Here is a 22,353-nt window from a genome sequence, read left to right as displayed (position 1 = left end):
GACAGAAAGAGCTATATAATAGTGAGACTCTGTCTCAGAAAAAACAAACAAACAAACAACACACAAAAAAAGAATAAAACAAAGCTCCAAACAAACAAACAATTCATCCCCTCTAGGAATCCTGTGGAAAATAAGCCCTGGACCCTACCAGCAGTGAGCTCCCATCACCCAGGGCCAGTGTGCAGTGGCCTGACAGGAAGTGTCTCTGTCCCAGGGAAGTCTATGAACACTAGGTCATTCTATACTGGGCTCAGTCTGGTTGTATCAGAAGCCTCTTACCTTACAACTAAGGACAATGAAAGGCCACCCGGTGGAAGATCTGCTGGGGACGGATATGTGTGTCTCTTCACTCTAGGGAGGTTTCGGAGTTAGAGGGGAAGTCTGGGGACTAGAACTTCTGCAGAGGGGAAGGTGAGGCCGGTTGGAGGTATTGGGGAAAGACTCAGTGGTTAGAGCAGTAACTGAGGGGGTCCCTGAGGAGGTGCATTCTCTGGGTGGGGTGACCCACAGTTGATTAGCCAGACTGAGCTTGTGGGGGCTGTGTGAGGATTCAGGCATTATGCTGGCCTGCCTCTGTCACCTGGCAGAATGCACTCAGGCAGTGCCCTGGTCAGCCCAGGGTTCCATGAGTACTAGTCTGCTCGCGGGTGCAAAGGACCCTTTAAAAGAAAGACCTCTTTCCGGCTCTGCTCTCTCTCCACTCTCTTCTCTTTCTGTTCTTTCCTGGTTCTCCTTCTGCTCTCTTTCCCGCTGTTCCCCTGGGGGCAGACGGGACTTTTCCTGTCTCCCTCTCCTCTTCTGTCCTCTCTCTGTGTCTCTTTACCCCTTTTCTCCTCCCCACTACCTCCCCTTTCTAATAAAACTTCTCACTCAAACTCTGTCTGCCTGGCAAGTTTGTCCCCTCCCTCGGTCACCCTCGCCTGCCATGGAATCTGCCATGGTCCCCCACACAAGGTCCCCCTCGAGCTTCATCCTAACAGGCTGTCTCATCTCCTTCCCCATCCCCACCTTCTGCTCAAAGCAGGATGGAAGGATAAATACCCCTTCTCACTTATTCATGTCTCCAGAGTAAGTCCTACATTGTCTGGGTACCAGAGAAGTCCTCCTTTTGTTTAACTCCATTCCTGCAGTATGTCTTGTTCATTGCACATTGCACAGGGGGTGCAAGGTTTGATGCCAACCCCATCCCTAGGGCCAAGACTTCCCCAGCCACCCTGTCTCCCTGGCAGTACCATTGTAAGGAGTGGAACAGGGTGCAATTAAACTCCCAGCTGTCATCTCTGCAGGGGCAACTATAGGAACATCTTTGTGTCTGTGCTAGATGGGCCCACCCCTCTCTCCCGGGGTGCCCACTACTCCTGTTCTTTAAAATAAAGGGACTGCAGGGATGCTGATCATCTGTCTTCTATTTACAAAGTGGCTGTGCCAAGTGACACTTTGGTTCAAGGCTGTCCCTACCCACTGGCAGTCTGACACCCAGCCTCTGCTCTCCAGTGAGTGAGGTACAGGTTCTGAGCAGTTCACACAGGAAGCTGCCGTGCATCCTCCATCCTGTCCAACCATAAAGATAATGGAAGTGACAATGAGGTGACGTCTGTTGATCTTTTATTGTGTGCCAGACATTCTCAAACTGTGAGCATGTGTATGTGTTTCCTATTGATGCAACAACAAACGACCCAGACTGAGGGGCTCACAGCAACACCCCATGTCTATCTTACAATCCTGTCTAGGGTTAGAAATCTGACAGAAGATTCTCCTGGATAAAAGTTAAGGTGTAGCACCTGTTTCTGGCTCCAGGATCTTGGCTGGGCTCTTCTCAAGGGAGACAAGACCAGGGAACCCTGCTATATCAAGCTCCAAGTGTCCAGGCTGGGTCAGCTCTAGGCTAATGGGGATGGCTTGCTGTTTCTAGCCATCTCTCATGATGGAGAATGGGCGTTGGGCAAGCTTGGGACCTGCAAATCACAGAAATTATGGTCAATTAAAGGGGGGAGCAGCAGCTCGTGGTGGAGCTTAGGGCCACAGAGGCTGGCAGCAATGGGGCTTCATGGATGCTTCCGCCCATTCTGTGGTCCAACTGGGAGGCCGAAACATGCCAGCTCAGCACAAGGCCATGTTCGGATGCTCTGTGTGAGGTAGGGGTGTGTATTCTCTCAACAGAATCCACAGTTGCTACCTGCTGCCTCTCTCCAACATCTGCAGGGACCACTGCTGTCAGCATCCATCCGGTGGACTTTCTTCTTAGCCTCCCATTATGGGCTCCTTTCTTTCTACACTGACTGTCCTTCACACAGACTTCTGGAGGGCTGAGCCTGGGGACCGGGAGGAGAATGGGAGTCCATGTCAATCACCTTGAGGCTGTGGCTCAGTCAGCTTATCTCTGCTTCTGGCCTCTCAGTGCGCCTATCCCACGCCAGCTGGAGGGCTCTTTTTGCTTCCCTGTGTGGATAACTCTGGGACAGACCAGTTGTCTGGTTTTATATTCTCGGGAAAAAGGAGGGGCGCAGAACCGTTGTGCTTGGGTGACTACAGCAAGTCAGTGCCAGAGGCTAAAAAAATAAAAAATAAAAAAACAAAAAACAAAAACAAAACAAAACAAAAACAAAACCCCAAAAACAAAAGCCAAGTTAATCCTCCAGATTCCCAGTCCCCCCTCAGCAACTCTCCCTCTTGTCTTTTTATGCTGTACCGTTCATCAGACCCTCCTGGTTCTCTGCTGTGGGGAACAGAGCTGAGCCTATGCAATACGGGGAGAGGGTTAGCGAAAGGCCCTCTCTATTCTACTATTTAAAAGACCATATTATGAGGCCAGGGAGATGGCCTAGGGGGTAAAGGCTCTTTGCCATGTAAGCCTAAGCCTGAGTTCAATCCTTAGAACCTATGGTGGAGGGAGAGAATAGACTCACCAAAGCGGTCTTCTGATGTATACACACAGACACAGACACAGACACAGACACACACACACACAGTCGCACATGCATGCATACACAAATTAAAATTTTTAAAAAAGGAAAAAGGAAAACACATTATGTTGGCTAAAGATTGTAAAGTCTGGGGGAGGGAGATAGGGGATTGAATATGATCAAAATACATTATGTACATGTATGAAATTGTCAAAGAATATATTTTAAGCATTTTTTGAAAAGGAAGAAGATTGCAGGGTTTCCAGGCAAGCAGAGTTTGCTGTAGTCCTAGGAGTTTCCCATATCAGCTGAGATCTTGCTAAAGTGGTTTCACTGTTCTGAGTTCCTTTTGCCACCGGTAAAGTGAAGACAGTAACTGTAACGATAAACAGAAACACACCTTGCAGAACACACTGAGTTTTCCTCCTGATGTGCATTGGCATGGGACAGTGGGAAGAAAGCTGTCTGACTCACAAGGAGGCCAGCTGGTGCAGGAAGTCCGCAGGAAGAGGACCTGCTTACAACAGGACAATGGGGAGCCTTGGAGTAGGAAGTCCGGTTCTGTCACACCCGTCCCCAGCTTTGCCACCTGGGATTCGGAAGTGAAGTAGCAGCTGAGGTGAGAGGGTCTCAGTACATCACATGTGCCTTGGCTAGACCAGCAGGGCCCAGCTGGGCCTTGTCCACTTCATGTGCCTGTGTATGCTGATGTGCACAGATGATGTGCAGACACAGCCTGACCTGACCCACCTTCCAGGCACGTTTGGTCTTACGCAAAAGGCCCTCAGAGTGCTTGTCTTAGGGTTTCTACTGCTGTGAAGAGACACCATGACCGTGACAACTCTTATAAAGGAAAACATGTAATTGGGGGGGAGGTGCTTACAGTTTCAGAGGTTTAGTCCATTATCTTCGTGGTGGGACATGGCAGTGTGCAGTCAGATATGGTTCTAGAGAAGGAGCCGAGAGTCCTACGTCTTGATGCACAGGCCATAGGATGCAATTGTGTGTCACAATGGGTGTAGTTTGAGCATGGGAGACCTCAAAGCCCACCTCCCACAGTGACACACTTTCCTCCAACAAGGCCACACCTACTCTAGCAAAGCCACACCTCCCTTTGGGGGAGCATTTTCTTCCAAGCCACTGCAGTCCTCTATTCTTTCTCTTCACTGCGGTTTGTTAAATATATAGTTTTCACATGATTACTGAAAGGCTAATTAGGGATGGAGGTCAGTCGTAGAATGCTTCCCTAGCATGTGGTGCTGGAGGCCCTGGGTTCCTTTCTCAGCATCTCATCTATGGTGATGCTGTGACCTCAGTGTGAGAACTGGCAGATGAACACTATTGACTTGTTGTTGCTGTTTTGTTTTTGTTTATTTGATAGCTGGATAAATTGTAATCACAGCTAGTACTTATTTCACTTTTATTATGTGTCCTCTGTTAATCTAAGCACTGCATAGGTCTCTATCAAATTAAACCTTGTAACATACCACAGTGTGTGACGGCTCACACCTATAATCCCTGTACTTGGGAGGCTGAGGCAGGGGGGTTGCTGTAGGTCTGATGCCAGCCCGGGCTACATAGTGAGTTGTAGGCCATCGTGAAGTGAGGAGACCATTTCTGAAAACAAAACCGAAATAAAAACCACAATGCATTTGGGGAGTTTCTGCTGGTGCAGTTGATGGATGCCGGTGAGAAAACAGAAGCACAGAAAGGTTGCATGACTTGTCCAAGTCACACAGCCACGCGACAATGGGGCTGGGATTCGGAGCAGGCAGTGTGGTCCCTACCTCATCGTACCTCTGCTCCGCTGTGCTTTCTCTTCTAGCAAGATCACGTCCTGCCTCAGCAGCCCTGGCTCACACACTTGCTCCTCTCTCAGAGACCTCCCCATGCGGGGTGTGACAAACACAAGAAGGAACATGACTGTTGTCCTCACAGCATTCCTCCTTCTCCTTCCTGGGACTCTTGCTCAAGGGAAGGACAAGTCCCAGCATAGACAGGCTATCCTGAGCACTGAGGGTCACAACTGAGGTAAGGAGCAAGGAAGGGGCAGGAAATGGAGGGGACAATGCAAGCCTGGGCCAGAGCAGAACTGATCAAGACTCCTGAGAGGGGCAGGACTCTGGTACCCACCCCCGGGGGGCGGGGAGCTCAGTGTCCAAGCCAAAGGGGGCCCAACCCTGGATCTTCACTGCCGTGGCTCCTTTCTGGCTCTGGTTGAAGGATGAATGCTAAGACCAGAAAATGTATGCTCAAATCCGCTCCGTTATGTATCCTCAAGCCTCTCCAGGAACCAGAGTCTTCATTTACTACTCGGTGAGGTGGGGACTAGAACACATGACTTCTAAGGTCACCTCCAGTTTCAGGCTGGAGGTGTGACTTGGGAAGCCCCTGGGAGTTTGAACCACTTTCCTCCTGGGAGACTGAGTTAGAGGCCGAAAAGGAAGTGATTGCTTTGTAGTTGGTGCAAGGCCAGGGGCTTCACATTCCTTATCTCATTATCTCATTTAATCACTGCAGTAATTCTGTTCTTCTTAAAACAAAGAAGAAAAAGAAGAAAGAAGGATTTGGGGAATTGCACAAGGTCACAAGGTTTAAGACGCAAACTCTGAAGTTGAGGCTGTGACTCGAGGTCTTTGTTATTAGATCCATTACTTAGATTCACAGTCAGGTGAGGAGGACGGGATCTGAACAGTCACTTGATGGTTATTGTACAGAGAGAACAGAGAGGCTTGTCCCACGGCTGGGGACTGTCATATTAGCGCCTAGAGAGAAAGAAGTAGAGAGCGAGAGGAGCATCTCGGGATTGAAGGCAAGAGAGGTCCTGAGTAGTAACCGATGGGACTGTGAGCAAAGACCCCAGGCCAGGAGACCCTGGAAGTGTCTGATCCCCCAAAGCATGAGCGCACATTGTTGACTGCAGGGGTAGACACAGGTTCCTGAGGCATACACCCATGTGGTCCACATGCATAGGCATGCTCTGTCCTCTTCTGTCACAGCCTGCTGCCACAGACACAAACAAGTCTGCTCTTGGCTTACTCTGACAGCAGTTCAGCCCTTGAATTTCCTGTTCCTGGTACCACCTACACACAGCCTGTGTGTGTGTGTGTGTGTGTATGTATGTATGTACATAAGTGCATATGTGTACATGTGTACATGTATGCCCATGTGTATGTATGTGTATGCATACATGTGTGAGCACATGTATATGTAGGTGCACACTAGTTTGTGTGTTTTTCCTTGGCCTGTACAATTCTCTGTTAGCCCCTCTTGGGTTTGCACAAACATTTTTATACAATTTAATAAACATGCGAGCACACACGCACACGTGCACACACACACACACACACACACACACAGTTTCTTAACTCCTGTCTGTTGGTCTTTCTGCCAAGTCTACACAGAACTTTGGGCTCTGGAGAACCCTATTCACCTTAAGTGCTTGGGTGTGTTCTCTTTTTGTTGTTTCTCTTTCTGTGAAAGATTTTCCATGGGCTCAGGCTGCTCAGGGGCTGTCAGGCCTGCTGTTGACCTTGAAGTCCCTGTAACTCTCTGGCCACTCTTTAGCCTGGCAGCAAGCAGAGCAGGTTCTTTCCTGGAAGGGGCATCTCTTTGAGCATCTGGACAGGGTATGGCGATGTGGGTGGGGACAGCACGGCTGGAAGGGATTTGTCTGCTTTGGATTCTTTTGATTCTTTTCTGTGGAATTTTTGTCTCTTTGCCACGATGCTCCATTCGTTTCAGCTGATGTCACTGTGGTGTGTGGGAGCTCCTTTGACATCTGTGTAGAGCTAAAGCAGATCCCTGACCCAGGCAGCAGGAAGCCCTGGTTCCAATTGCAGACGAATATCTGTCTTTTTATCAGATACTCCAGGGGCTTAAAGTCTAGGGGCTTGAACTTGGGGGTCTTGAGCTGTGAGACTTTGAGGGTTGAGGAGACTTCATCTTCATCCTTTCTTCTCCTCCTTCTTCAACTCTTTCTCTTCCTTCTATGGTAGATCCTCCTCTTTAACTCCTCTTCCTCCTCTTTAACTCCTTCTCTTCCTCCTCTTCTTCTTTTAGATGGGGATTCATTATATAGCGCTGGCTGTTCTGGAACTTACCACGTAGACTCGCTGACCTTGAACTCACAAATATCTGCCTGCTTCTGCCTCCTAAGTTCTGGGATTAAAGACATGCTCCACTGTACTCAGCTTCTAGGGGGCTTCTTTCATGAACATTTTTCTGCATTCTGACCACTCCAATCAAAACTCTCTTGGTGACTTTTTCATGCATACAGACTTTACACATGTGTACATGCTTACTCCCTTGCCTCTTACCTTGCAACCCATCTGGACCCCAGGGTGTTTCTGGAGGGGGATGTTTGAGCAGAGGAAAGAGTCTTTCTCTCTCTCTCTCTCTCTCTCTCTCTCTCTCTCTCTCTCTCTCTCTCTCTCTCTCTGTGTGTGTGTGTTTGCAATTACTTCATGGTGCATTCCCATTGAAATATGTCCCCAGGAAACAATGGTCTGGAGCTTACCAGTTTCCTCTCCCTTCCCTGTGTCCTCTCCCCTACAATTCAACACCTGTCCTTGCTTCCTACACCCATTGGTTGTAAGTACAGGCAAGCTGGAGGAGCCTGGGAAGGGTGTACAGGGGCCACAGGATTCTGGAATGCCATCAGCAAGGGACATCTCCTTTAGTTGGCAATCTTCCAAACTTTTTCCAGCTTAGACCCTCAATGCTGATTAAGTCTTGTTTCGACATGTAGGTAAGCAAATGCCACAAATAAAGGCCATGCCGCTTTGGGTAAGGTGGGTCCTGCCCAGTCTCTCCCATCAGCATGTCTACATGCCCCTGCTTGAGTTTCCTACAAACATAGCCTTCCTTCTAACAAAAAAGTCAAAACCATCTACCAAACCCATCCACCCTCCTCCCCCAGGCTCTTCATCGTAGTTCTCTTGGCTGGAGCCTCAGCTCCTGGAGACATGTTAGAAATGCAGGTTTTAGGTCAGGCATCCTAGTGTAATAGATGGAAGGCTTCGATCCCAACACTGGGAGACAGGCAGAAGGGTTGCTGTAAGTTAAAGTCCAGCCAGGGGTACATAGTGAGGTGAAGACAGGACCCAGATTTCAGGTCCCCATCTGGACCTGTTGAATCAGAGTGGCGGGGGTAGACCTGGGTATTTGAGAACCAATGGGTTTGGTCGGTACAGGACTCCCTCCTCTTCCCTACAGATGAGACCTGAAACCTAGAGAGTGAGGCATGCCTTGCTCAGGGCTATTATGCAGCATCACGGACAGGCTACTTGTGACACCCGAGTGGTGAGGTTGGGGGTCCACCTGTCTGCCCCAGCCCGCCTCTCCTCCCCCATTGACATGAATATTCTGCAGCAGTGTGTTTGGGGACATTTTCCTGTAGTAAGGCTGAATGGCAGTTGGCGAGGGATACTCATGCTGGCCAGGTCATTTAAGGAGGGGTGTGTACAAACACCCAAGACTTAGAGTGTGGCTTGACGCTACACTCTGGGAAGGCTTCTGGGAAGAGGCACATTTAGAAGACAAAATCTGAGGAAACAGAAGTGTGTTGCTGCGCCCGCGCCACAAGCAAGTCCAGGGTATCAGGAAAAGAGAGACCAGACGTCCATTTGTTTGTACTAAGAGAATGCATGTGCTGCCTTTATTGCCAGGAGAGTGTGTGTGTGTGTGTCTTCATTGCAAGTGCTAAGAGGTCTCTCCCTTATAGGAGGGAGGAGCTTTTTATACAAGTTTACAGCACAGTGGAAAAAACCCCAGGTAGAAGAGATGGTTGTTTTCCTCCTGCTGGATGTTGATGTCAGAGGGTCAAGGCCAGGGCAGTAAGCCAGGACTAGAAAACAGAAAGCACTTGGACTGGAAAACAAGTTGCACTTGTAGGCTGACCAGCAACTCACAGAGACCCCATGGGGCTGGGGCCCAACATCATCCCCCTTCTTTATATATAAATTAGCACCTATCTCAGGTGACTAGGATGTTAATGTCAATCTTAGTATACAAAAACAAACATTTATAAACAATATTTGGGAATGTGGGCGTCGTTCTTTCCAAGCTACTTCCTGCTGTTAAGGGGCGCTGAAATACCATGGGGATCATGACAAAAAACAAAAACAAAAAAACAAACCCAGAACCCTGTTGAAGTTCTTGTTTTTGTGGTCTGTAAGGCTGCATCATCTCAGCTGTTTTAGGTGTTGGATCACCTGGGCCACTGCTTCAGGTGGTCTTGCTTTATCAAACCATACTAGTCTGGAAGGAACCCACAGCTTTTTATGTTCTGTGGAAACAAAAGCAGAAATTCTTTTCCCAAGTAACCTGTCCTTATATTTAAATTTAGAAGTCAAAGCATTTTCAAAACATGCAAGTTGGATTAATTTAGCAGCATTAATAATCAATTGTCTTTTAGCAGTTTTTTGTTCCTTTCTCAGCAATTAAACAATTTAAAGACACCACAACTGTACACAGTATCCAGACTCTCTGTGTATTTTCCATTCTATATACTTTTATCTTTTCCTTTTCTTTTACTTAATACCAGTACCTCCTTTATTAACTGTTACCAATTTTAGTTTACCCACTCTTAATCCATCCTCCAACTGACGATGATCTCTCAGGTTCCCCTTTCTTTCCTGACCTTGGTGTCAGGCGAAGGCCTGGAGATTTAATCCAATCCACCCCCGCAACTGAGGGCGATCTCTCAGGGTCCCCTTACTTTCCTGACCTTTGGCAGGCGAAGGCCTGGAGATTTAATCCAATCCACCCTCTAATTTAGGGTGATCTCTCAGGTTCCCCTTTCTTTCCTGACCTTGGTGTCAGGCGAAGGCCTGGAGATTTAATCCAATCCACCCTCCAACCTAGGGTGATCTCTCAGGTTCCCCTTTCTTTCCTGACCTTGGTGTCAGGCGAAGGCCTGGAGATTTAATCCAATCCACCCTCCAACCTAGGGTGATCTCTCAGGTTCCCCTTTCTTTCCTGACCTTGGTGTCAGGCGAAGGCCTGGAGATTTAATCCAATCCACCCTCCAACCTAGGGTGATCTCTCAGGCAAAGCCTGGAGGTTTGACCATTTAATTTTACTGTTAGAAGTTGAGGTACCTGTTTAATTCTTTTCTTTCTTGAGTTTCTCCTCCCCTGAGTCTTCTTTCTGGCCAATCTTTCCCAGTCTTTCCAAGTCTCTCTGGATCTCAGTGGAACCTCCAATTGCCGCGCCAGCGCCACAAGCAAGTCCAGGGTATCAGGAAAAGAGAGACCAGACGTCCATTTGTTTGTACTAAGAGAATGCATGTGCTGCCTTTATTGCCAGGAGAGTGTGTGTGTGTCTTCATTGCAAGTGCTAAGAGGTCTCTCCCTTATAGGAGGGAGGAGCTTTTTATACAAGTTTACAGCACAGTGGAAAAAACCCCAGGTAGAAGAGATGGTTGTTTTCCTCCTGCTGGATGTTGATGTCAGAGGGTCAAGGCCAGGGCAGTAAGCCAGGACTAGAAAACAGAAAGCACTTGGACTGGAAAACAAGTTGCACTTGTAGGCTGACCAGCAACTCACAGAGACCCCATGGGGCTGGGGCCCAACAGTTGGCGAGGGATACTCATGCTGGCCAGGTCATTTAAGGAGGGGTGTGTACAAGCACCCAAGACTTAGAGTGTGGCTTGACGCTACACTCTGGGAAGGCTTCTGGGAAGAGGCACGTTTAGAAGACAAAATCTGAGGAAACAGAAGTGTGTTTTAGCACAGCCATGGGGAGGGGGTGCACAGCTGGGCACGGAGAGAAACATAGTGTGAGCACAGTGAAGATGGGGGAGCATGAGGGGAATGGGGTACAGTACTAGTAGAAGCACTGGGCTCACCAGCCCTGCTACAGGTCCCCAGAAAAGCAGAGACTCCTCTCTCATAGGGCCAGGGAGCAGTTAACATCTCCAGCTAATTAGCCAGTGCCTGATAGGGATGAGGGAGGAGAGGGTAGCTCAGAGCTAGGAGGCTTTGAAAAGGAGGGCTGCTCCCTGACAAAGCTGGCCCGCAAGGTTTCAAAGGCAACTTCTGAGCAGCCTGCTCGTTTCATGTTCATTATACCCTCACTTCCCAGGTTCCAAAGACAAACAGTGGGATTGAAGGGGTTTTCTTTCCTTTTTAGAGACGTTCATTCTGAGCTGAGCTTTCAGCCGGGGAGGAGGCACAGCAGCCGAGCAACTTGCCCGTCCTAATCCCCAGCATAGGTGGAACTCCCCCATAGCCCCTGGGTACCCTGTAAGCTTCCAGCCTCTGCCCCGCCCCCTGCTCCAGGATGGGTGAACAGAAGTCTCTGGCTGGCTCTGAGTGTGTGATGCAGGATACAGCCCCGGTACTGCTGAATCCTAAGCACCTTGAGGATGGGAGGGACCCAGCATTCTTCATTTACAGTCCCCCGTTTGTTGATGCTCAATAAACATGAACAAGAGAATGGATGGAAGGAGGAATGAATGTGCCCAGCATCTGCCTGCTGCTTCCTGATTATTTCTGGCTCTTCCCAGCTCTGGTTTGTATGTCCCAAGGAAACTACATTTCCCAGACTCACTTACCTTCTGGCTTCTGGCTGAGTTCAGACAATTAAAGCCACTGGAAGGAGGTAGGTGAAGAGAGAAGGCAAGATCTTTCTTTGTCTCTGTGGGGCCATATTTTTACAGCAACTGCCTCTCTTTCCTGGCTTCTGTGAACAAGCCCCTCCTCTCATAGCCCAGGTCCCTCTGACTGACCACAGTGGCTCCACGTTCTGTCTGGCGGTATCTGGGTTGAGCTCTTATAGAACACTACTGCTCTAGTTCCAGCCCCATGAAGGGAACAGCTTCCTATGTTGCTAATGTGAGCTCCCTACCTCTCCTGTCACAAGAAGGAATTGGACCCATCAGTTACATCCCTCTGTTTGAAAGCCTGGAGTGGTTTCTGATTTCTCAGTGGACTTGGCGCGGTGAGTGAATGAGCACACTGTGTGACCAGCTTTGAGTGGGCTGGATCTGCCGGGGACCTGGAACCCTTCTGATGCTCTGGAGGGAGCCCTGATGCACCACATACCCTGGCAAGCGGTGGTGCTCCAGCCCCGGGACCTTGCCTTCCCACCTTGGGACAGTTCATTCATTTCCCTGTGAGCCTGGTTCTGCTTCCTGCTAAAAAACTGTAAGCCCATCTCACACCCACTAGGATGACCTCTAGTGAAATGCCAGACCACAGAAAGTGTTAGTGAAGCCTTCACACAGCTGGCAACGGACAATACTATGGTGGTGCCTCAAAGAGTTAAACGTAGAATTGTCACATGGTCTTGCAATTCCGCTTCTGGGTTATATTTCTAAAAACTGAAAACAGTCATCAGAGCTTATTACACACTCACACTCACGACCTTAGTAGGTACAGTAGCTAAAATGTGGAAGTAATCCTGTTTCACCATATTTCACTTACCACTATGAGACCAATAGACACACAAAATGTGGTGGGTACCAAGAATACTACTCGCTGGGCAGTGGTGACGCATGCCTTTGATCCCAGCACTCGGGAGGCAGAGGCGGGCGGATCTCTGTGAGTTCAAAGCCAACCTGGTCTACAGAGTGATTTCCAGGACAGCCTCCAAAACAATACAGAGAAACCCTGTCTCGAAAAACAAACAAACGAACAAAAAATAAAAAAATACTACTCACACTTTAAGAAGCATCCTTCCTTCCTTCCTCCCTCCCTCCTTTCATCTATCTATCTATCTATCTATCTATCTATCTATCTATCTATCTATCATCTATCTATCTATCATCTATCTATCTACCTATTTATTTATTTGAGTCAGGATACTCTGAAGCCCAAGCTGGCCTTGTATTTACAGCAGTCCTCCTGCCTCATCATCCTGTTTTGGGATTATAGGTGTAACCCACCATACCCGGCAAGGAATGGGACTATGGCAAAAGCCACAACAGGGATAAGCCAGGGCTGGGGGAAGGGGAGACAGGAGTCAGTGTTTGCTGGTATAGACTTTCAGATTGTAACATGAACATAACTATGGAGATGAATGGTGATGACTCATGTACTGAGTCCTATGGAAGTGCCCACTCAGCAGTAGTAAGTTGTACGTCCTATGTATTTTTGTCTCACACACACACACACACACACACACACCAATAGTATAAGACGTGGCACAAAGGCACAGCAAGGTGCATGAGGAGAAACCATCTCTGCTTGCCAGACCCTGTTCTGGCCTTTTCGTCTCCATCCACGACTGCTCACAATGACACTGCTGGGTACTTCATTTTATCCTCATTTCGTAGCTCAGACTGAGGCTCTGAGAGCTTAAGTGACCTCTTTCCTCATTCACAGCCAAATGGCTGCTTGCTTCTGTCCTGTCCTCTCACTCTTCACCTCCCTCTGATGCTCTCTGCTCTCCACAGTCCCCGCTCCCTTCCAGTCTCCTGATGGCCTGCCTGCCAGAGCTCCCCTTCGCCCAGCCCATCTCTCTCACCCCCGCAGGGCCATTTTCTAACACACAGATGAAATGCATCTCTTTGCTTAAACCCTCAGTCATTCTAGCTGTCTGGGAGTAAGGTCTGTCCTCTGACATGGTGGGAGGGCCTTCTGTGGGCTGTCCCAGCTCCTCCCCACCATCTCCAGCTGTGGCTCCTTACCTCCCCTTTCCACCCACACCTGTAAGACGGCCTCGTAATAGCATGTAGAGTTTCTCTGACCTAGCTCAGAAAGCCGGGTGGGGCCGTGTAGCTTATCTTAGTGAGGGCTGTCCTCTCTGCTCAGGGATCCCCCTTCCGCATTGCTGTAGGATACTCTCAGGGTATGGCCACAGCATCTCCCTCTCCAGGATGCCTTGCCCAGCTTCCCTGGGTGGGACTGGGTCCCTTTCCCTTCACCTATGCACCATCTACTCTGTTGTTCTTGTGGCATTCAACACAGCATATTGCAAGAGTCCATGCATATCTTAATTTTCCCTCCTAAATGTCAGGCTTCTGGGGAGTAGGAATTATGGTTCATCCTTTCACTCACTCACTCATTCACTCATTCACTCACTCACTCACTCACTCACTCACTCACTCACTCACTCTAGACTATTGCTTAAGCCCTAACTTTATACCAGGCACCACATCTGCTTAGGTACAGCCTGGAGTACAGTCTAATGTGTGCTGAACAGTCAGTAACAGCAACAAGCACATGGTTACAGACTGCAGGGGAAGCCAAGGGCATGGAGCCCCTGCAGCCTCCATATGCAGATACATCATACGCTACTTCTCCAGGGTACTAGTGTGTCTTAACAGCCCGGACTGTTTGGTCCTTCGCCCCCTGGCCTGTTGGTTTCCTGTGAGAGGGACTCTCTCTAACTCATGTCTCCAGGGCCTGGCACACAGAGATACAATATAAAGATGGGTCCCCATGACAATGCTGTGGTACCTCTGTTTTGGTGAAGATGGGATTTGCTCTCCGGAGTAGCCCGGGTTACAGGACAGACTGCCCTTCCCCCTCTCCTTCCTAAGGTAAAGAAAAACAGAAAAAGCAGAGTCCTTCAACTCTGTTTCTCCCTAGCTGTGTGACCTCAAGTCACAACCTCTCTGAGTGTCAGTTTCCTTACTTGCAAAAGGGAGGTCGCCTATGTTTGAGATGTAAGCTGATTAACAAACAGCTATGAACAGGGCCTGGCCTCGAGTGTGAGCTGTCAGCTCTGAGAACCTATGACCCTTCTTTCTTGCAGGTTCCAGAAAGTGCTCGTGGTATGTGTGTCTCCTCGAAAAGGTCCGAAGCCCATTCAGCTCCTTCTGGCTCTGTGCAGAACCAGAGTCCCATCTTTTCGTCTCGCTTGGTGGCTGCGGGTAACTGAGGCTTAATTGAGTATGCTCGACTGGGGAGTGACTATCAAGTGTTGGGTGAGAGCAGAGTGACCAGGGTGAGGATGAGGGGGTTGGGGTGACAACTGCCTGAGCACAGCAAGTCCACTTTGCTCACCCTGGAGCAGGAAGGGGGAGCAGCCCTTCCGTTGTCCCTGTTCCTTCAGCAGCTGTCACCAGATGCCACACCTCTCGTGCCGTGACTGCGCTTGCCCTTGCTGGGCACTGTAGGTGCCGAGGTGGAATTGTCAAAAAGGGTCACGTGTCATTGCCCTCATGGACCACACCCACTGTGGGAGGGGGCAGATGTAAGAAGGGAGAGGTTAAAATGCCCCTTTTCTTCCCCATCCTGGGGCACATAGGAAACCCCCTGGAAACACTTCCCCTTCCTGCCTCTGGTTGCCCTGTCCTGAATCACCTCCCAGCATGCACTGAACTGACAGTATTTCCTTACCCTATCAGACTTCCCCAGTGCTGTAGGCACCCCCCCCAAAGACATGAACTATGTAATAAGTACCTCCAGGTCTTGGCATAGGCTCAGAACAGAGTAGCTTTGGAATCTTGGTTGGTTAGTTGAATGAACCTTAGCTCAGGGAGCAATTGATTGCTTGAACCTCTAGAACAGGGGCCAACAAACTGTAGCTGGGGACCAAATTCCCTCAAACTGAGAACACTTAAATTCCGTGTGTGTGTGTGTGTGTGTGTGTGTGTGTGTGTTCATGTGTGTGTGGGTGCAGGTGCACATGTGTGCATTTGTATGTAGAGGCCAGAGGAAAATGCTAGCTGCCATTTCTTAGGTGCTGTCCACCTTATAAGGTTGGGACTCACCAAGTGGGCCAGAATGTCTGTCTGTCCAGCAAGGTTCAGGGACCTGCATGACTCCCAGCACTGGGATTATAAACACACAGTCACACCTGGCTTTTTTTACATGGGTTCTGGGGATCCAACTCAAAGTGAGCACTTTACTGACTGAGTCATCTCCCCAGCTTCATTTAAAAACGAGCTCTTAACTGACGGGTAATAATTGTACATACACAGGGGGTTCGATGTGATGTTTTGATACTTGTATTCATTGGGAGTGTCTATGTTTTTAAAGAACTGCCGTGAAAAAAAAATGAAAGAGGGCCAGCAAGATTCCTTGGCAGGGAAAGGCACTTGCTGCCAGCCTGCTGGCCCAGACAGTTCCCAGGCCCCACGTGGTGGAAGGAGAGAACCAGCTCCTGCAAGTTGCTCTCTGCTTTCCACACGAACTCCATGGCATATGCCTCCTGCTTCCAAATAACAAACAAAATATTTCCTTAAAAAGAAAAGAAATCCTTAAAAAAACAGAACAACAACAAAACAGAAACAAAAGCAAAAAAACAACTAAAGGCTAGTAATCTACTGGAGGGACACACAGGGCCTGCAAAGCTTAAGCCATCACAGAAAAAGTTTGCCTCCTCTGTTCTGGCATCCTGTCTGTAGCTCAACTTCTTCAACTGTGAAACAGTATCTGAGTTTGGTACCACACCCGTGACAAAGGCGTTGTTCTGTCTTCACTTTCTAGGGTCAGGGCTGTGCTCTTCCTCCAGCATCAGCCCCCCCGGCCCTGTATACAGCAGGTGCTCAGGAGATGCTGATTGTTCGTGTCGGGTGTAGTCGTTCTTGATTCCCCAGGGCTCTAACAGACAACACCCAGTGGACACCCATTTCTGAAGATTCTGCCTGTTCCTAGCCCACCACCCCCATGCTTTCTGGCTCGTAATATGTGAGGCATATACAGGGCTCTGTGAGGACCTTCAAGGGTGTGGAGGAGGAGGGAGCACTCAGAGCTGGGCTTTGTGAGGTTATAAAGGTAACTGAACTCTCAGAGTCTTTGTTTCTGCACCTGACACATATGGAGAGTGGTTCTGTACCTCCTTCATAGGATCCCGGGGAGAACTAAATGAGATCATTAGTGAGAGGTTCTTTGTGCAGTTTGTAGCACCGTTCAGATGCTGGGAGCTGCAGGTGCTATTACTGTGAGAGATAAGGGAGCTCTGTTGTGCTGTTAGTTCCACTGATATAATGCAGCTGGTAAGGTGGTCCTCATAAGGACAGTTTGCTCCTTGAGAGTCACAGGGTGAGTGGATCATTCGTTTGTGGCCCTAGGTAACCCCTGACTACCCTCTGTCTTCTCTGGTTAGGAGGCCTGAGCAAGATGGGGAAGGGGAAGGGTGGGGCCGCTGCCAGAGTTCTGATCCCCAGACATTCCCTGGAGCCAGGGTAAAATAGGCAAGGCCTTCATGGTTACCTCCGCCCACCGAAAGGGCAGGCCCAGTTTTGCTGCTTAGGCCCACTACCCTCCCATTCCCTAGTAGCTTGTGCTGGTGTAAGATCTGACTTCATCTTCCCAGAACCTTTATTGTCTTTGCTTGGCATTTTCTTTCCAACAAATGCCCTGTTTTCTAAACAAGACAAAAACCCACCACAAACAGAAACTAAACAAACCCTACACTGACAGTAATAGAAACACCCTCCCCTGAGCTGTTTAGATATTGACTTTCAGAGAGGTAAAGTGACTTACTCGAAGGGACTGTCCCAGCATACCCTCCCATGTAGGGAGAGATCTTATGTACCTGTAGCACTAACCACGCCCATTTGGGCGTAGCCACAGGTATGTGTTGGAGGGCAGGGGCATAAGGAGCTAGGAGGAAGGGGGCACTCTTCTCTCTGGGTTCCGGTCGAGGCTCAGAGACCAACAGAGGACTGACCTCAGGTTCTCGGCTTCTCAAGTAAGTGACTTCTCCCTAATAAAGTATCATACAGCATCCCTTCCCTGTATACTTTGAGTAGCTTAATATTCCTCTTCACTCCCATTCCTGAGAAAAGGTCTCAATCTGTAGCTCAGGCTGACCTCAAATTCATGGCAAACTGCCTTAGCCTCCCAGAATTGCTGGGACAATAAGCATAAGCCACCATGCCCAGCTAGGATCTGATCTCTTTACTTGTAGGGTTTTCTGTAGACACCAACTGTCTTTCTTCATCTGCTTCTGGTTTTCCCATGAATCTGTTTCCTTCTTGCTCCTCCAGGGCTGCCCTTCCGCCCACCCAAGCTGCTATAGTGCAGCTGGCTCCCGCTACATAGCCCCTGGTGACAAGGGTGGTACTTTGGGGACCTCCCTTACTTGGCCCTGACCCCTGGAGTAGGAATGGCTGGGAAGACACATGCTGGGGCACCAGAGAGGAGATGTCAGACTTCATTACCATGACATGGAATATTGTGCTGCCAGGGGGCCCTGGTGTCACACTGCATTAAATGGCACTCAGGGCCATCTCCCTGTAGCCAAGAGATCAGCTGGCTAGCCTTCCCCTTGTCCCGTTCAATCCCATGCTCGGTGGCACTCTTGACCCTAGGGAGACAGTCAGGGCCACTTCATAGCAGCTGAGTGCCCAATCTGGGGACATCTTGATTCCCCAACAGTCTCATCTGGCTTCTCAGGGACCGTGCTGTCACTTTGTGGTTGGGGGAGCGCTCAGGATTTAGGGACTTGATCCTTCTCCCGATGGGCTCATCTCACAGATGCTGTTCACTGGAAGGGTGGGTGAAGAGAGAGTGAAGGCTTCAGGCTCTCCTGCCTAAAGAGGAGACTGTCTGTGTCCCTCATGACCCACCCCTCCGCCTCATCTACCTTCAGCCTGTCTGTGTCTCCCCGCTTCCTCCGTATGCGTTGTCATGTGGGAATGCCTGGGTGAGGTGAGCATACAGATACATACAGAGGCATGCAAGGAAAACAAGCCGTTGGTTAAGGGTGGGTCATGTCTTAGGCCGGCAATAGGAGCGGAGGCATGAGGAGCAGAGGCAGATTGGCCTTTGTTGTCATCTGATCTCTATACCCACCCTCCTCTGGATCTGGCAAGGATCCCAGCCCCCCATCCTTGTCCCCAAGGTGTCGGTGTTCCCAGTGCTCTCCTGTCTCCATCCTGACCCCCGTCCCACGATTGCATCTAAGAGGGTACTGACACCCTAAGATGTTGTTCAGACCTGCCTAAATTCCTCACTGGGTCCTCACCACTGATAGAATGACATCTTAGCTTGAGAGCACGGCATGGGGGCCCATATGGGTCAAGTTTAACCCTTGTTTCCTGCACCTGCCTCCCACCCCCACTTTTGGGCTATGGACCCAGAAACCTCAGATGCACAGTGCTGGCCTGAGCTGCAGCCCCTGCCAGGCCTGGTGGCAATCCATCTGCACTTGAAAAGTCTTACGACGCTTCATCTTTCAAGATACACCCCCTCTGTGAAACCTCGGCTGGTCTCTCTTGAGCCCAATGAGCTCGCCGCACAATTGGTCACAGCTGTGTCTCCATGTTCACAATTATTCATAGTGTTTTTGTTGCTTGATGTTTCTCTCAGACTCCTGACAGGGAGCCGCTGAGCGTTGAGACAATATCTTAATCACCTGTACCCTCACCAACGGCTCTGTGCCCTGCTGGCGTGGTTGATACCTAATAGATGATTGGAAAGTGCTCAAATTAACACACTCAGCAAAGACATTGGTGAGAGGCTTCCCTTGTCTAGTGCTTCAGAAATCCTCCCTGACCCCTGTTCCCACTCCCAGTTCCTGTGTGATGGGGTGCTTGGGGTTCAGACCACACAACCCAGAATTCCCCCAAAGGGATTTGGGAACTGATGCCAGCTTCCTTGCAGGACAGTAGGGTCTCCAGAGAGCTGCCGTCCTCACTCCTAGCCCTTGCTCTGTCCCCATCGCTCTGTGACATCCCTGGACAGCACTCTGGCATTCAGAACTGAAGCCAGCCTCAAAGTCCGACTCACAAACCCCAGTCTGAGAGCTTAACTGAGGATGACATCATCAGCCTCTACCAGCACCAAAGTAGGTCAGGGCTTGCTGGCAGGGGCAGCTAGCACTGACTGCCCAGCACGTTGGCCATGTAGTTGCAATTTTGGGCGGTGGCAGTCAGGAAGCTGCTAGAGTGACATAGTAGCGAGGGGAGGGTGATGGAGGGTGGCACAGAAGGTCTGATGCCATGGCCAAGGCGGGTGAGAGGCTTCCCTTGTTCAGTGCTTGTGAGCTTGTAAGCTACTCAGCTATTCATCTGTTTCTTTACGTGTGTGTGGTCATGTGTGCATGCTGGTGCTCATGCGTGCGTGTGTGTGTGTGTGTGTGTGTGTGTGTGTGTGTGTGTGTGCATGTGGAGGCCAGGAGTATCTTTCTTTATCACTCGATGAGACCTTACTCTTTGAGGCAGGGTCTCTCACTAAACCTGGAGGTCACTGATTTGGCGGAATCGACTGCTCCATGGGCTCCAGACATGACCTCTGCCCACCCCAATTTTCTAGGGTTAGAGATGCTCACTACCATGCCTGACTTTCTCATGGGTTTGAGGGAGCTGATATTGCAGGAGCTTTACTGACTGAACCATCTCCCCAGACCCTCTTTTTGCCTCCTTGTTTTTGAGACAAGGTCTTCTATACATACCCCTATCTGTCCTGGAATTCTCTCTGTAGACCAGGCTAGCCTCAAGCTCACAGATTCTGCCTGCCTTTGTCTCCTGAGTGCTGGAATTAAAGGCGTGCCCCATCCGGCCTGGCATTCCCTCCTACTTCTTTATTCAGCAAATAGCAGCTTCTTGCCTTCAAAGGCACTGTTCTAGGTGCTAGGATAGGAGGAAGACATCTCGGTCTAGAGAGGGAGGCAGAGACACAGCCAACCATAGCAAAACAAGTAACTCCCGGTGGTGGCTGGATGCTTTAGGGTACCCAGAGGAGGGGATAATGGAGGTCTGAGAACTACACATCCCGAGGGCCAGGTGCTTGTATAAATTCGGCAGCCAGTCTCGGAGCCCAGTTTCTGCTCATAAGCACCTCACCTATGATGTGCACTCTTGACCCCACCTCTAGATCAGTCTTAAAGGCATCCTCATACTCACTTGCTGCCTTTATGGTCCCAGCATCTTACCTAGTGACCACAGTAGCTCCCCAAGCCCCTGACTCTATGATGTTATGGACCAAAATTCAGAGCCTTAGGCATGCTAGGCAAGAGTTCTGTCCAGTCATTAATCATCATCTTTGTCCTCTTCCTCTTCACTCCCCGCCTCCATCTTCCTTGTCTTCTCAGGCCGCTATGAAGCCCTGACTAGGCTTGGTCTGATGCTGTCTTAGCCCTCTGAGTTCTGGGGTTACAGTACCCAGCTGCAGTTACCTCTCGGGGCTCCCTGCTTCCACTCACTCATTTAGAACCTAGTCTCCACAGGACAGTGAAGCTAATCTTGTTTTCAATATACATTTTACTTCTTACAGATAATGCATGACCTTGGTACAGAGTCCAATGATTATAAACAACAAATCAACAGGAATCAGATTGCGTCTCTCTGTTGAATGACATCTACCCACCTACCCCATGTAAATGACTTGGAAGTAAATGACTTCCCAGCTATTTGGAGTAAATTCAGGACTCCCTGCCTGGCCTGCAGATCCCTCCCTGACCTGGAGTCAGTTTGTGGCCTCTGTGACCCACAGCAGCTTCCCAGTACAATGCGCCTCTGGAATAGGGCATTCTCTTTCTTGCCCAGGAGGGCCTGGTATTTACAGTTGCCTCTGCTTGGGATGCTGTTCCCAGACTTCTGTCAAGCTACTTCCTGTCAATCAGATCCATCTTAATATAGTGACAGTAGTTACTTTTCTGATGGCTGTGACAAAATGCAGGAGCAGCTAGAAGGAAGGAAGGTTTATTTGGGCTCACAGATTTGGAGGGGATTTAGGCCGGCAGAGCAGGGGATGCATAGGTTGAGTAGATCTTGGTGGTGGAAATACGCAGTGGAGGTGTCTCATATCTTGGCGGACTGAAGACAGAAAACTAGGTAGGAACCAGGAGTAAGTATACTCTTCAAAGGCTAGACCCCAGTAACCTGCTTCTTAGTGCTTAAAACACAAGCAATGGGGTTCACTTCAGATTCAAAGAAGAAACGGCTTCCTCAGAGAGGCTTTCCCTGGTGCACCCGAAGTAGTCATAAGATACTTTTCTATCATGACACTGAGCTTTATTGAGAGATTACTGACATTAGAAACTACAAATGTGTCGCATCTTCATTTGGATATGTTTTGACATATATGTACTGTGTGAAACCATAACCATAATCAAGGCAGTGTCTGAAGAGGCTGGGGATCAGCTCAGCAGTAGGACACTTGCCTAGTGAGCACGCAGCCTTAGGCTCCAAGCCTAGCATGTGCGTGCGTCATGTAAACACACACACACACACACACACACACACACACACACACACACACACACACACACACCTTGCCCCCACAAAGAGATTTTCTCTTGTACGTTTGGCTCCTTTCTCCACTCATAAGTTGAGTCTTGTCTAGAATGTATGAAGCCCCGGCTTTAATCCCCAGCACAGAAACAAAGGCAAAAACTCACAAAACCAAACCTTTTTGTTTGTTTGTTTGTTTACTTATTTATTTCCTGGATGTGGCAGTGCATGCATTTAATCCCAGCACTACCTTGGGAGGCAAATCTTTGCTATTTTGAGACCAACCTGGTCTACATAGTGAGACCCTGTCTCAAAAAGACCCACCACCACCACTGCCAAGACTTCCAACAGCATGAAAAAGAACAGCTCAGA

At 49.3% G+C, this 22,353-nt stretch overlaps 2 long non-coding RNA genes across 2 annotated transcripts in view; one reads left to right on the top strand and one right to left on the bottom strand.

Moving 5' to 3' along the window:
• Nucleotides 1–3,138: 3,138 nt before the first annotated feature.
• Nucleotides 3,139–3,915, bottom strand: LOC121133439. The gene is made up of 3 exons (XR_005870278.1): nucleotides 3,787–3,915; nucleotides 3,378–3,492; nucleotides 3,139–3,279 (listed from the first exon to the last, which is right to left on the bottom strand). It is a non-coding gene; the product is annotated as an uncharacterized LOC121133439 (long non-coding RNA).
• An 809-nt stretch (nucleotides 3,916–4,724) lies between these two features.
• Nucleotides 4,725–22,353, top strand: part of LOC110340757 — a 34,924-nt gene continuing 17,295 nt past the window's right edge. The window contains exons 1-2 of the long non-coding RNA XR_002382563.2: nucleotides 4,725–4,934; nucleotides 14,610–14,727. This is a non-coding gene — a long non-coding RNA (uncharacterized LOC110340757). The remainder of the gene's footprint in view (nucleotides 4,935–14,609; nucleotides 14,728–22,353) is intronic.

Source organism: Mesocricetus auratus, unplaced genomic scaffold (genome assembly GCF_017639785.1).
Source record: "Mesocricetus auratus isolate SY011 unplaced genomic scaffold, BCM_Maur_2.0 Super-Scaffold_100022, whole genome shotgun sequence".
NCBI lineage: Eukaryota > Metazoa > Chordata > Mammalia > Rodentia > Cricetidae > Mesocricetus > Mesocricetus auratus.
The sequence above is the reverse complement of the archived record's forward strand: the minus strand, read 5'-3'. Positions and strand labels throughout refer to the sequence as shown.